This window comes from Pantherophis guttatus, chromosome 3, assembly GCF_059756535.1.
Source record: "Pantherophis guttatus breed Tessera chromosome 3, ASM5975653v1, whole genome shotgun sequence".
Taxonomy (NCBI): Eukaryota; Metazoa; Chordata; class Lepidosauria; order Squamata; family Colubridae; genus Pantherophis; species Pantherophis guttatus.
This window is the reverse complement of record NC_142065.1, coordinates 4287968-4302704: the sequence shown is the minus strand read 5'-3', so window position 1 is coordinate 4302704 and position 14737 is coordinate 4287968. Positions and strand designations below refer to the sequence as shown.

At 45.0% G+C, this 14737-nt stretch overlaps 1 protein-coding gene across 1 annotated transcript in view; it reads right to left on the bottom strand.

Moving 5' to 3' along the window:
• Positions 1-14127, bottom strand: part of CSNK2A1 (casein kinase 2 alpha 1) — a 54882-nt gene extending 40755 nt beyond the window's left edge. The window contains exon 1 of the mRNA XM_087888986.1: positions 13991-14127. The gene's annotated coding sequence lies outside the window, so the exon portion shown is untranslated. The remainder of the gene's footprint in view (positions 1-13990) is intronic.
• Positions 14128-14737: the final 610 nt, after the last annotated feature.

Genomic DNA, 14737 nt, shown 5'->3' with positions numbered 1-14737 from the left:
GCCATGACTGCAAAAAGAAAAAAAGAGGGAACCAAAGAATGGAAATCAAACACATGCTCCATAGTTTCGGAGATTCTGGATGGTTTTGTGCTGCAATGGCAGAAACGTGGAGGCCATGTCGATTTCGTCTTGCGTTTCTAATAGATGCAGCTTTCAGCTTTTAATTTCTGCAAATATAGACTTACGTTTAGTGGTTCGTTTAGTGTCCGTTACAACAGCACTGAAAAATGTGACTTAAGGCCATTTTTCATACTTACGAACATTGCAACATTCCCGTGGTCACATGATCAAACTTCAGACCCTTGGTAATTGGTTCATATTTATGATGGTCGCAGTGTCCCGGGCTCAATATGACCCCCTTTTGCGACCTAACCTAAGTTTGCAACCAAACGTAAGTTTGGGGCTCTATTGTCCCACTTAATTAACCACATAAATTTGAGGCTCAATTGTAGTCGTAAGTCAAGGACTACCTATACCTCAATTTAGATCAGAGTATGATAATCAATAATCCAATTATATTCTTCATATCAGGAGTCTCCAACCTTGGCAACTTTAAGCCTGGCGGACTTCAACTCCCAGAATTCCACAGCCAGCAAAGCTTTAAGCCTGGCGGACTTCAACTCCCAGAATTCCACAGCCGGCAAAGCTTTAAGCCTGGCGGACTTCAACTCCCAGAATTCCACAGCCGGCAAAGCTTTAAGCCTGGCGGACTTCAACTCCCAGAATTCCACAGCCAGCAAAGCTTTAAGCCTGGCGGACTTCAACTCCCAGAATTCCACAGCCAGCAAAGCTTTAAGCCTAGCAGACTTCAACTCCCAGAATTCCACAGCCAGCAAAGCTTTAAGTCGGGCGGACTTCAACTCCCAGAATTCCACAGCCGGCAAAGCTTTAAGCCTAGCGGACTTCAACTCCCAGAATTCCACAGCCAGCAAAGCTTTAAGCCTAGCAGACTTCAACTCCCAGAATTCCACAGCCGGCAAAGCTTTAAGCCTGGCGGACTTCAACTCCCAGAATTCCACAGCCGGCAAAGCTTTAAGCCTGGCGGACTTCAACTCCCAGAATTCCACAGCCGGCAAAGCTTTAAGCCTGGCGGACTTCAACTCCCAGAATTCCACAGCCAGCAAAGCTTTAAGCCTGGCGGACTTCAACTCCCAGAATTCCACAGCCAGCAAAGCTTTAAGCCTAGCAGACTTCAACTCCCAGAATTCCACAGCCAGCAAAGCTTTAAGTCGGGCGGACTTCAACTCCCAGAATTCCACAGCCGGCAAAGCTTTAAGCCTAGCGGACTTCAACTCCCAGAATTCCACAGCCAGCAAAGCTTTAAGCCTAGCAGACTTCAACTCCCAGAATTCCACAGCCGGCAAAGCTTTAAGCCTGGCGGACTTCAACTCCCAGAATTCCACAGCCAGCAAAGCTTTAAGCCTGGCAGACTTCAACTCCCAGAATTCCACAGCCGGCAAAGCTTTAAGCCTGGCGGACTTCAACTCCCAGAATTCCACAGCCGGCAAAGCTTTAAGCCTGGCGGACTTCAACTCCCAGAATTCCACAGCCAGCAAAGCTTTAAGCCTGGCGGACTTCAACTCCCAGAATTCCACAGCCAGCAAAGCTTTAAGTCGGGCGGACTTCAACTCCCAGAATTCCACAGCCGGCAAAGCTTTAAGCCTAGCAGACTTCAACTCCCAGAATTCCACAGCCGGCAAAGCTTTAAGCCTGGCGGACTTCAACTCCCAGAATTCCACAGCCGGCAAAGCTTTTAGCCTAGCAGACTTCAACTCCCAGAATTCCACAGCCGGCAAAGCTTTAAGCCTGGCGGACTTCAACTCCCAGAATTCCACAGCCGGCAAAGCTTTAAGCCTGGCGGACTTCAACTCCCAGAATTCCACAGCCAGCAAAGCTTTAAGCCTGGCGGACTTCAACTCCCAGAATTCCACAGCCAGCAAAGCTTGCTGTGGAATTCTGGGAGTTGAAGTCTGCCAGGCTTAAAGTTGCCAAGGTTGGAGACCCCTCCTTCAGATGGTTGGGACTACCACTCCCATAAGGAGGAGCAAGCTGAAGACTCGGAAAGCCTCCCCTAGATTTTCCTAAAAAGGGAAAGGGGCGATCAGTAGAAAACAAAACTTCCTTTTTCTCCTTCCACGCAAAAGTCTCCACGAAAAGAAGACCCATATTTCTGTACCCAATTTATCTGACACTTATGTTTTAAAAGATATCACCTCCCACCTTTGGAAGGGAAGACGTGAGAAAAGCGACTAAATATAAAAGCCACGTTCAAAAAAAAAAAAAAAACACTCCACAAGATATTTAGAAACTCTCCTCCCAAATATTCTACCTCTGTGAGCAAGTTTTCCTGAATTTGCACCATTAATAAGGGGGGGGGGGTGCAAGGAGTGTGCTGTGTCATCTCTCGAAGCGTCTCTTGCAAAGATGCAAAACATCTTGACTCATCCCAGGGGGAAATATCACCCTCACCCTCATCATACTTTATGATCAGCGGAGAGAAATAATTCAGAGGCGCAACTAGCGAGGCCAAGGCCAAAATCAGTATACAGGTAGTCCTTAAACCTCCAAGTGGCCTCAATGACTCTCCAAAAGGATGCAAAGGACCAACTGTCTGCAAGGAGTATCAATCCTTCCATCCTCCACCATCCTTTCAGAGCTGAAGAAGCTTCTTGGATGAGAAGCGAAACGTCTTCAAACAAAAACCAGAAAGTGCACAGTTGCAACTGCAGTGACTCACTTCACAAATGCGGCAAGGAAAGTCCTAAAAGGAGGCAAACCTCACTTAACAAATGTCTCACTTAGCAACATAAATGTTGGGGCTCAATTGTGGTCGTAAGTTGAGGACTACCCGTGTTGCTGTACACGGAGTCCTTGTCTGTCCTTATGACAGTAATTGTGCCCGCTATTACGGTCAGGGATTGGGAAATAAGCCTTGGTAGCACAGTGGTTAAAGGCACCCTGTTATTAAGCTGGTTATTAAGACCAGCTGCCTGCAATTACTGCAGGTTCGAATCTCGCCAAGGCTCAAGGTTGACTCAGCCTTCCATCCTTTCTAAGGTAGGTAAATTGAGGACCCAGATTATGGGGGCAATAAGCTGACTTGGTATAAATATACAAAAGTATGAAGGCTATTGCTTAGCGCACTGTAAGCTGCCCTGAGTCTCCGGAGAAGGGCGGCATATAAATCAATTTTTTTAAAAAAAAAAATTTGCCACGTGGTCATGACTGATTTTTCAACTTTTTGAAATGGTTGCTAAGCCTACAGGGCAATTATAAAGGGAATGGCATGGCCATTAAGCAAACCCACCATTTGCTATAAGTGGTTTTTGACAGAAAGAAGAAGCACCGGTTTCCAACAAAAATATCGTAAGTGATCGCGCAAAAAAAAAAAAAAAAAGACTCTCTGCATCTCTTAATTTCAAATCTTTAAAACAGTATTTCTCAATCTTGGTGGCTTTTAAGATGGACGGACTTCAACTCCCAGAATTCCCCAGTCAACCATGGCTGGCTGGGGAATTCTGGGAGTTGCAGTCCGCCCATCTTAAAGTCGCCATGGTTGAGATACACTTAAATTGGATTTGAGGAATTCGTGCATGCAACTCCACTTGTGCACACAGCTCCGCGTGTGCGAGCAAGCTCCCATTTGTGTGAGCAGCGAGCAGTGTGGGCCAGGTCCCTCGCGCAAATGGAGCTGCCACGTGCTCGCCCGCCGCTCACGCGTAACCGTTTCCCTCGCACCCGCCAGTCCACAAAGCCGGGAAAGTTCCTGGGATCTCTGTTTTACTACAATTTCATTTTTTGCACTTATCCTACCGTATTTTCCCGAAAATACAACCTACTCCAAAAGTAAGTCCTAGCTTGATTTTTTTTTTACCTGTGTACAATATAAGCTCTATCCTGAAAACGGACGTTGTCTTACCTGAATGTCCTTTCTCGGCACGCTGCTGGAGAATAAGCCCTAATTAAGACCCTGCCTACTCCAGGGTGCACGGGTAAAAATTAAGCTAGGGTGAGGATGGGGGGTGGGGAGAGCTGCCCTACTACTTACTTTTGGATAGTTGCAGCCAGGCCTCGCACACCCTGACACCTCCCTTGCCAGCCCATTTCTTCTGCAGCCGACAAGCCTTTCCGGAAGGCTTCTGTAGCCGATAACAGAGCTCCGGATCGATCCAGAGCTCTGTTATCGGCTGCCGAAGCCTCCAGGAAAATCTTGCCAGCTGCAGTAGTAATTCCTGAAGGCCTCCGACAGTGAAAAGGAGGCTGCAGGCAACACGAGCGAGGTGTGTCAGTGTTATGAGCCACGGTGGTGCAGTGGTTAGAGTGCAGTACTGCAGCCTACTTCTGCTGACTGCTGGCTACCTGTAATTTGGCAGTTCAAATCTCACCAGGCTCAAGGTTGACTCAGCCTTCTGTCCTTCCGAGGTTGGTAAAATGAGGACCCCAAATTGTTGGGGGCAAATATGTTGACTCTGGAAACCGCTTAGAGTGGGCTGTAAAGCACTGTGAAGCGATATATGAGTCTAAATGCTACTGCTATTTCCACCCATCCATCCCCCCCAAAAATAAGACCTTTTGGTGCCTTTTTTTGGTGGCAAAATATATATATATATATATATAACAGGGTCTTATTATCGAGGAAACACAATATTATTGGACACCCAAACTCCCATTTTTGGCACAAATGTTCTTTTAACTGAAGTATGCCTTTTTGATGTTCTTTTTAAAAAAAAAAACACGCACACAGACAACTGAGTTAGAAACGAAGTAAATTCTATAATAGTTATTTCATGAAAAGAAGCCATTTTCAGGGAAATACATGCCCAATTGGCAACCTCGGCTCTTAAATTTAGTTGGCATCGCCATGCCAATCTTGGCTGCAGTGGAAAAACTTTTCAGAAAAAATGGTAAAGCAGGAACGGCGTTTAACAGATGTTATAAAACCCCTCCTAGTTCTTACTAAGGGTAAGTTTAAATAAACTTGGTTTATGGGCAACTAATTGGTTCACCTTGTAAAGCTGGATTGTTTGAGGAAACTCCACTGGAAGGGCATTGGGTTCAAGTTAGAAAACTAAATACAGGTAGTTTTCAATTTACGGCCGCTCGTTTAGGGACTGTTTTTACGGCACTGAAAAAAGTGACTTACGACTGTTTTTCACACCACCCTTGCAGCATTCCCATGGCCACACGATTTCAAAATTCAGACGCTTGGCAACTGGCACGTACTTATGACGGTTGCTGGGCTCCAAGGTCATGTGATTGATCCCCTTTTGTGACCTTTTGACAAGCAAACTCAACAGGGAAGCTGGAGTCGCTTAACAGGGTTACTAGCTTATATCCACTGCAGCGTTTCATTTCACAACTGTGGCAAGACAGGTTGCAAAAGGGGGCGAAGTTCACTTAACAACTGTTTGGCTTAGCGACAGAAATGTAGGGCTCGATTGTGGTCATAAATCGAGGACTACCTGTAGCAGGGTGGATTTGATTTAAATCGAGTTGATTTAAATCACAATTTAAATCATGATTTAAATCACTAGTAAAAGGCTTGATTTAAATCAACTCGATTTAAATCATAATTTTTAAAGAGCCACTGTCATCTCTGCTACTCCTTTGACCCACTGCTGACTCACCGATAGTCCCAGTGTTGCAGAATATACAGCTTCCTGCTACAGAACTAAGCTTCATTTCATGCTGAATAAACTAAATTATTTATGTATCTTAAATAGAAAACTATCTTACGATAGATTTTTACCCCAAAAGTTTTTTGTTAAAATAAATTTGATAAAAATAAAAAAAATCCGATTTAAATCAAAAAAATCTGATTTTTTTTATTTTTTTAAAAAAATCATTGATTTTTATCCACCCTGACCTGTAGGCATCCCAACGGCAACAAAATAGAACTGCTTGGGAGCTAACCTTCTCTGTAAATAACATTAAGAAGCTGAATTTACCTGTTATTCACACTTTCCTTTGCTCGGCTGCACAGATTAAGGTTATGATTACTTTGAAAATAAGCCCACAGAAAGTCTCAGTTCTCCCTGTTTGTCTGAGTTTGAAGGTTTCTAGAATACAATAGCGCTTTTATAAAATCTATTTATCTATCTGTCAGGTTTTTAAACCGTCCGTCTCCCTCACAGAGGGACTCTGTGGGGTAAAAAGTCACTTGATAACTTGGCCTTAGGCTCAAAGATTTAACAAACAATTTAGGCTCATTTGTGGTTGTAAGTCGAGAACTATTACTTCATTAATAGGGGAGGGGTGTTATTAGTTTAATTTCTTTTATGGGCTGTTTTTATATCCTTGTAAGCCGCCTTGAGTCGCCGTGTGCGAGATGGCAGCAATATGGATTTTCTAAATAAAATAAAATAAAATAAAAGAGGCCAGTGATTTTTTTTTTTTTAATTTGATTTATATGCGGCTCTTCTCCGGAGACTCAGGGCGGCTTACAGTGCGCTAAGCAATAGCCTTCATCCTTTTGTATATTTATACAAAGTCAGCTTATTGCCCCCACAATCTGGGTCCTCAATTTACCTACCTTAGAAAGGATGGAAGGCTGAGTCAACCTTGAGCCTTGGCGAGATTCAAACCTGCAGTAATTGCAGGCAGCTGTTCTTAATAACAGGGTGCTTTAGACCACTGTACTACCAAGTCTGTACTACCATTTTGCTTTTTCCTACCACAAAGAATGAACAAATCGCGGGGCAATAAGCTGACTTTGTATAAATATACAAAAGGATGAAGGCTATTGCTGAGCACATTGTAAGCCGCCCTGAGTCTTCGGAGAAGGGCGGCATATAAATCAAATCAAATCAAATCAAATCAAATCAAATCAAATCAAATCAAATCAAATCAAATCAAATCAAATCAAATCAAATCAAATCAAATCATAAATAAATAAATAAATAAATAAATAAATAAATAAATAAACCATCCAAAGAATTCCATGAACAAATCTACTCTTTTTGAGTTCTTCAACCAAATTTGGACTCGCCAATTCAACATGCCTTTGCGTGCAGGTAAAACAGGTTTCCAGCTGATTCACGATTTTACAGCTTTTTGCCGCGGTATAAAGTCCATGATCAAACAGACAAGGGGAAAAAAAAACTAGGAGATTCCTTATGCCACTCAAACAGACCTTTCTACATTCAGCTAAATGTGGGGCCTTCAGATCCATGTCATTTTTAAGGAGGAGAGGATACAAAGCCTCCCAAGACACTAAGATCAGATGTTTACCAAAAAAAAACCAAAAACTTCATACAGGTAGTCAGTCCTCCACTTACAACAGTTCATTTAGTAACCGTTCCAAGTTACGACAGCACTGAAAAAAGTGACCGATGGCCGTTTTTCACACTTACGACCGTTGCAACATCCCCGTGGCCACGTGATTCACTTAACAGACTCGCATTTACGACAGTTGCAGTCTCCCAGGGGTCACGCGATCCCCTTTTGAGACCTTCTGACAAGGGGAAAATCAGATTCACTTAACAATGGCGGTGGTTCACTTAACAACGCTGGCAAAGGAAAGTCGTAAAATGGGGCAAAACTCACTGAATATATTTCTCACTTAGTTGGGCTCAATTGAGGTCGTAAGTTGAGGACTACCTGTATGAGAAGGAACCATTCTCTCCACAGTATTGATGGAGACCTGGAAGCCATACCTATAAACAAACAGGGGGGAAAAACATCAAGATCATCAAGAATATATTAAATTGTAGTATAAAAAGTTATAGAACAATTAATCTGTGGGAGTGCTTGCCTTCCAGGTGCTCCATCGCGGGAGGTTTTCAAGAAAAGATTGGACAACCATTTAGCTGAGATGGTATGAGGACTGGGGGTTGGACTAGATGACCTCCAAGGTCCCTTCCAGCCCTGGGATTCTGTGATTCTATAATCTCCCGCCTCAGAAATCTGAGTAGCACAAAACATATGGCAGGTTCCTCATACAGGTAGTCTTCAACTTACGTTCGAAGTTACAAGTGCACTGAAAAAAGTGACTTATGACCGTTTTTCACACTTATGACCTTGGCAGCATCTCCATGGGCGCGTGATCAAAATTTGGGCACTTAGCAATTGACATATATATATACATATATACACACACACACACACACACACACACACACACACACACACACATATATATATATAAAAATTTGATTTATATGCCGCCCTTCTCCGGAGACTCAGGGCGGCTTACAATGTGCTAAGCAATAGCCTTCATCCTTTTGTATATTTTATACAAAGTCAGCTTATTGCCCCCACAACTGGGTCCTCATATTTATGACAGTTGCCGTATCTTGGGGTCATGCAATCAGTTTTTGTGACTTTCTGGCAAGCCTATGGGGGAAGCCGGATTCATTTAACAACCAAGTGACAACTGCAGTGATTCACTTAACAACTGTGGCAAGAAAGGTCGTAAAATGGGGCAAGGCTCACTTAATAAATGCCTCGCTTAGCAGCAGAAATGTTGGGCTCAATTGTGGTCATAATTCGAGGACTATCTGTAAATCCTTCCCTTTCCCTACCGGTTACTTAGAATCGAAGAACGCACTAAAATGGGACAGAGTTCACTTAACAGCTGTCTCATTTAACAAAAGAAATGTTGGGTTCAGTTGTGGTTGTAAGTCGAGGACTACCTATACAGGTAGTCCTCGACTTACAGCAGTTCACTTAGTGACCATTGAAAGTTACGATGACACTTTAAAAAGCAACTTATGACTATTTTTCACACGTACGACCATTGTAGCATCCCCATGATCAAAATTCAGACGCTTGCCAACTGACTCGTACTTATGACGGTTGCAGTGTCCCAAGGTTACGCGATCCCCTTTTTGCGACCTTCCGACAAGCAAAGACAATGGGGAAGCCAGATTCACTTAACAACCGTGTGACTAACTTAACAACTGCGGCAATTCACTTAACGACTGTGGCAGGAAAGGGCGCAAAATGGGGCAAGACTCATGTAACAACTGTCTCGCTTAGCCACTGAAATTTTGGGCTCAGTTGTGATTCTAGGTTCAGCACTACCTGTATTTATCACAGTTAGTTAGTTAGTTAGTTAGTTAATTTAAAAGAATTTATATTGCCGCCTATTCGCACATGGTGACTGACTCAAGGCGGCTTACAGAATATAAAACTTCATATAAAAACAATAAAACTAATAAAAGAAGATTCATATAATAAATTCATTTTTCTTTTTTTTTCCTCTTTTTTTTAATTTATATGCCAGCCATCTTCCTGGTTTGTTTGCACTTTTAATTTCCCATGCTAGTTCTTCTTTTTGTCCATTAAGTTCAATTTGTGTTTCGTTAAATCCATTTGGTTATTTTTTTTATTAAAAAAATAAATTAATACCCTGTTTTCCCCAAAATAAGACATCCCCTGATAAGCCCAATTGGGCTTTTGAGCGCATGGCAATACCAAGCACTTATTTCAGGGTTCAAAAAAATATAAGACAGGGTCTTATTTTTGGGGAAACACGGTAGATAGCTAGATGGAAATAGACAGATATACAATAGAGATGGATGATGGATGGTTACGATTAGAGAGATAGATGAATGGATGGAAGGAAGGAAATAGCCTGACATACAATAGAGGGGTGGATGGATGGATGGATGGAAAAAGACAGACAGACAGACAGGCAGATATACAATAGAGGGGTGGGTGGGTAGGTAGATAGGTAGATGGAAATACGACAGATAGACAATAATGACTGATCAATCGATTGATAGATACCTACCCTGTTTCTCCCAAAATAAGGCATCCCCTGATAATAAGCCCAATCGGGGTTTTTAGCACATGGCAATAAGGCCGAGTGCTTATTTCAGGGTTCAAAAAAATATAAGACAGGGTCTTATTTTCAGGAAAACACAGTATCTATCTATCTATCTATCTATCTATCTATCTATCTATCTATCTATCTATCTCCGTATCTGTCTCTTATCTACCTATCTACCTACCCCTACCTAACTACATCTGTCTGTCTGTCTATCTATCTATCTATCTACCCTGTTTCCGCCAAAATAAGACATTATCCCCTGATAATAAGCCCAATCGGGCTTTTGAGCGCAGGGCAATAAGGCCGAGCGCTTATTTCAGGGTTCAAAAAAATATAAGACGGGATCTTATTTTCAGGGAAACACGGTATAATAAAATCAACAAATCTATCCAACAAATATAGGCATGTTCTACATATCCTTCCAGAATCGTAGGAAGAACAACTTACACAATATCTGAACTATTGGCACCAATGTTTTTGGCACACTCCCTCACCTGTTAGGAAAACAGTGGGATGTGGCTCTCCCAAGTTTCACTGTTATTCCTGGCAACCAGGACTGTTTTCCCACAATGATTAAAGAGGGAGGATACATACAACACACTTTGGGAAATGCAGGAAAAATGCACCTTCGGAAGTAAATTGAGAGTAAGAGGCAAATGTTACGTCCTCAATTGCAAGGATCAGGAACACCCCATCTTCGTTACGGGTAGTCCTCCACTTACAACAGTTCGTTTAGTGAACGTTTGAAGTTACAACGGCGCCGAAAAAAAGCGACTTAGGACCGTTTTTCACACTTACGACCGTTGCAGCGTCCCCATGGTCATGTGATCAAGATTCAGACGCTTGGCAATATTTTAAGACGGTTGTAGTGTCCAGGGATCATGTGATCCCCTTTTGCGACCTTCTGACAAGCCAAGTCGATGGGGAAGGGAGATTCACTTAACAACCGTTGCTAACTTAACTTTCTGCAGTGATTCATTTCACAACTGTGGCCAGAAGTCGTAAAATGGGGCAATGCTCACTTAACCACTGTTTCGCTTAGCCACAGAAAGTCTGGACTACCTGTATAACATTTCTACTTATAATAACAGGCTTGGAAAAGCCTCAACAAGTTTTAAATACAAGAAATAGTTTCCAAACAGTTTTGCTTAACTGTTTTAAACCCACAGGATTGCTTAGTAATCACCAGCTGGCTCTTGAAGATTGCCGACGGAGGGATGGAGTAATGATGCCCTGAATACATTCAACCAGTAGTAAGGAGAAAAAGCCCCTTGATGTTCTCTGAGTTTGGTGGTGGTGGTTTTTTGCAGACATTTCATTACCCAACTAGGTAACATCATCAGTGTTATAAGAGCCTTGGTAGTACAGTGGTCTAAGGCACCCTGTTATTAAGCTGCTTATTAAGACCAGCTGCCTGCAATTACTGCAGGTTCGAATCTTGCCAAGGCTCAAGGTTGACTCAGCCTTCCATCCTTTCTAAGGTAGGTAAATTGAGGACCCGGTTTGTGGGGGCAATAAGCTGACTTTGTATAAATATACAAAAGGATGAAGGCTATTGCTTAACGCACTGTAAGCCACCCTGAGTCTCTGGAGAAGGGCGGCATATAAGTCAAATTAAAAAAAAGAAAGAAAGAAAGAGAGAGAGAAAGAAAGAAAAAAGGGAGGGAGGGAGGAAAAAGAAAGAAGGAAAGAAAGAAGGGAGGGAGGGAAAGAAAGAGAGAGAAAGAAAGAAAGAAAAAGAAGGGAGGGAGGGAGGGAAAGAGGGAGGGCCTGGTGGCTCAGCAGACTGATAGCATTGTGATTAACACCAGCTGTCTGCAATTACTGTAAGTTCGAATCTCCCCAGGCTCAAGGTTGACTCAGCCTTCCATCCTTTCTAAGGTAGGTAAATTGAGGACCCAGTTTGTGGGGGCAAAAAGCTGACTTTGTATAAATATACAAAAGGATGAAGGCTATTGCTTAGCGCATTGTAAGCCGCCCTGAGTCTCTGGAGAAGGGCGGCATATAAATCAAATTAAAAAAAAAAAATAAGGGAATGGGGTTTGTGGAGTGGAGGAGGAAAACTATGGGGTCCTTGGTGCTCTCTGAGCTGGATTTTCTTGAAGATGTTTTGTTAACCAACTAGATAACATTATCAGTGTTAGATTAGCACTGATATTACCTAGTTGGGTCATGAACTGTTATGTTCAGAGAGCACCAGTGACCCCATAATTATCATCCTCTGCTCTGCAAACCCCATTCCCTTTTAGCACTGAAGATGTTCCCTAGTTGGGTCATGAAACCAAGCATAATCCTCCTCAAACCCCACTTCCTTGTAGCACTGAAGATGTTCCCTAGTTGGGTCACGAAACGTCTGCAAGAAAACAACCAAGCTCCGAGAGCACCAAGGACTCCACAGTCCTCTGTTGTTACTGTCCTGCTCCTCCTCCTTTCCACAAACCCCACTCCCTTCCAACCCTGATGATGTTACCAAGTTTGGCAATGCAACATCTGCAAGAAGACAAGCAAGCTCGGAGAGCACCAAGAACCTCCCAGTTCAGAGTTACAAATATTCTCTTTTAACCGGGCGATGGGGGTGAGGGGACGACAAAGTTTAAAGCAGGAAAGGAAAACAACCTCAGAGTGAAACTACTCCTGAGCAAAGGGTCTTCTGACTCAAGAGATCCACAAGCATGATTTAAACCACCCATAATTATTTCTACCGCTGCCAGACACTGGAGCCCCACTCAGACACCCAGCTCAATTATCAGAAAACCACAGGGAAGGAAAATAAAAATTGATCAAAGAGGAGGGGGAAAAAAGATCCCTCAAAGCAACGAAAGAGATCCTGAACACACAAGCAAAATGACACACGTGTTGGGACGCCCTGCTGCGCCCCAGTCATAATAAACCAGGATGCAAACTGGGATTTAACAGTCCCTTCCAACGAAACCCAGCTGGTAACCCCACAGCCACCCCCCCACCCCACCCCGAGAAAGATTGCTGGGAGGATGCAGCACTGCAGACCTCCCAGGCAGCCTCCCTTTCGCCCTCCCCGTTCGCACAACGACAATATCACACTGCCAATATCACACTGCCAACGAGTTGCAGCTTTTTTTTTTCCCTTCCCCTCCAGCCAGATGCCAGGATCTCAACAGGAGCCAAGACATACCCCCCCTCCCCGAATTGGCCCTAGAAGGAGGGAGGGAGGGAGGAATGAATGAATGAATGGGGGTGCAAATAACCCCCCACCCCCACCCATATAGAGATTCTGAATTAAGACTCTCCACCACTAAGCCCCCCATGTAAACCAAGCCCCCCCCTCCATATATCCAAATATTGGTGGTAGCATTAGCATCAGATCCTGCCCCATATGCTACATAGCATGAGGGGGGAAATCTAATGCTAACACCAATGTTTAGATATATGGGGGGAGAGGGTCTAGGATTAGGGGAGGGGTTGTCCTTGGTGGTGGACAATCCAGAATCTGAGGGTCCTCGCTATTTGGGGGAAGGGGTGTCCCTCTGCCTGCTCCCCCATTAGTTTAGATATATGGGGCAGGGGGGGTCTTGGTTGAGGGGGAGAATCTTAACCCAGAATCTGAGGGTCCTCCCTACGTGGGGGGGACCCCCTGCCTCCTCCCCCATTAGTTTAAATATATTGGGGGGGGGGTCACGGTTGAGAATCTTAACCCATAATCTATGAGTCTTCCCTATTGGGGGGGGGGTCCCCTTGCCTGCTCTCCCATTAGTTTAGATATATGGGGAGGGGTCCTTGGTCCCCCCCTTCCCCAGAATGCCCCCCCAACCAGACTTCCTTGCAAACAGGGGTGTGTCCCTCTCCCCCTTGTGGAAGACCCTCCCTCCCTCCCTCCCCAGCCCCGCCTGCCAAGCTCCCATCCACCCCCCCCACCCCATTCTGGTGGTGGGGGGAGGGGTGAACGTAGCGCAGCTAGAGGGCGCCAGGTTGGGGAAGGAGCACTGGAATGGGGGAGGGGGGGCGAGGAAAGGCCCACCCCAAAGGAGCCTCGCCTCATGGGCGGGGGGGGAGGGGTTGGCAGGAGCAGCGCCCCCATTCACGGACCCCCCCCTTTTTTTCCCCCTCCCTTCCTGGAGGCTACAGCGGCGCCCCCCCCCATTCATCGCCGCCCCTCTGCCAAAGGGGTTGCAGGAAGGGTTTCCCCCCTCCACCGCCCTGCTCGCCCCCCCCCTCGGAGCGTCCCCGCCTCGCCGTTACCTCAGCAGCCGCCGGGCGCCCCACCGTCCACCCGCCTCACCGGCCTCACACAGACAATATGGCGGCGGCACAAGGCTCGGCCGCCACCGCAGGGCCCAAAGCGAGGCTGGCCGGAAGCGGAAGCGGCTCGCTTTCCCTCCTCGCCTGGCCGCTCTCGCCCTCGCGCTCTATGCTTTCTCCGCCTGCCCGCGCTGGATGCTGGGAGATGGAGTTTGGTTGGGAGGCACGGCCTGGCTTATTTCCCCCCCCACCCTCAATTTATCTTTCTCTCTGTCTCGCTCTTTCTCAGTTTCTTTCTCTCTTTCTGTCTCTTTCTTTCTCTCTCTCTCTCCTTCTCCCCCTTTCCCTCTCTTTCTGTCTTTCTCAGTATCTCTCTCTTTCTTTGTCTCTCTCTTTCTCACTCTTTCTCAATTTCTCTCTCTCTGTGTCTCTCTGTCCCATTCCCTCTCTCTTTCTGTCTCTCTCTTTCTTTCTCTCTCCCTCTCTTTCTCCCCCTTTCCCTCTCTTTCTGTCTTTCTCAGTCTCTCTCTCTATGTGTCTCTCCGCCCCATTCCGTCTCTCTCTCTCTCTCTCTCTTTCTTTCTTTCTTTCTTTCTTTCTTTCTCTCTCCCTCTCTTTCTCCCCCTTTCCCTCTCTGTCTCTCAGTTTCTCTCTGTCTCTCTCTCCCCCCCTTTCCCTCTCTTTCTGTCTTTCTCAGTTTCTCTCTCTATGTGTCTCTCCGCCCCATTCCCTCTCTCTCTCTTTCTT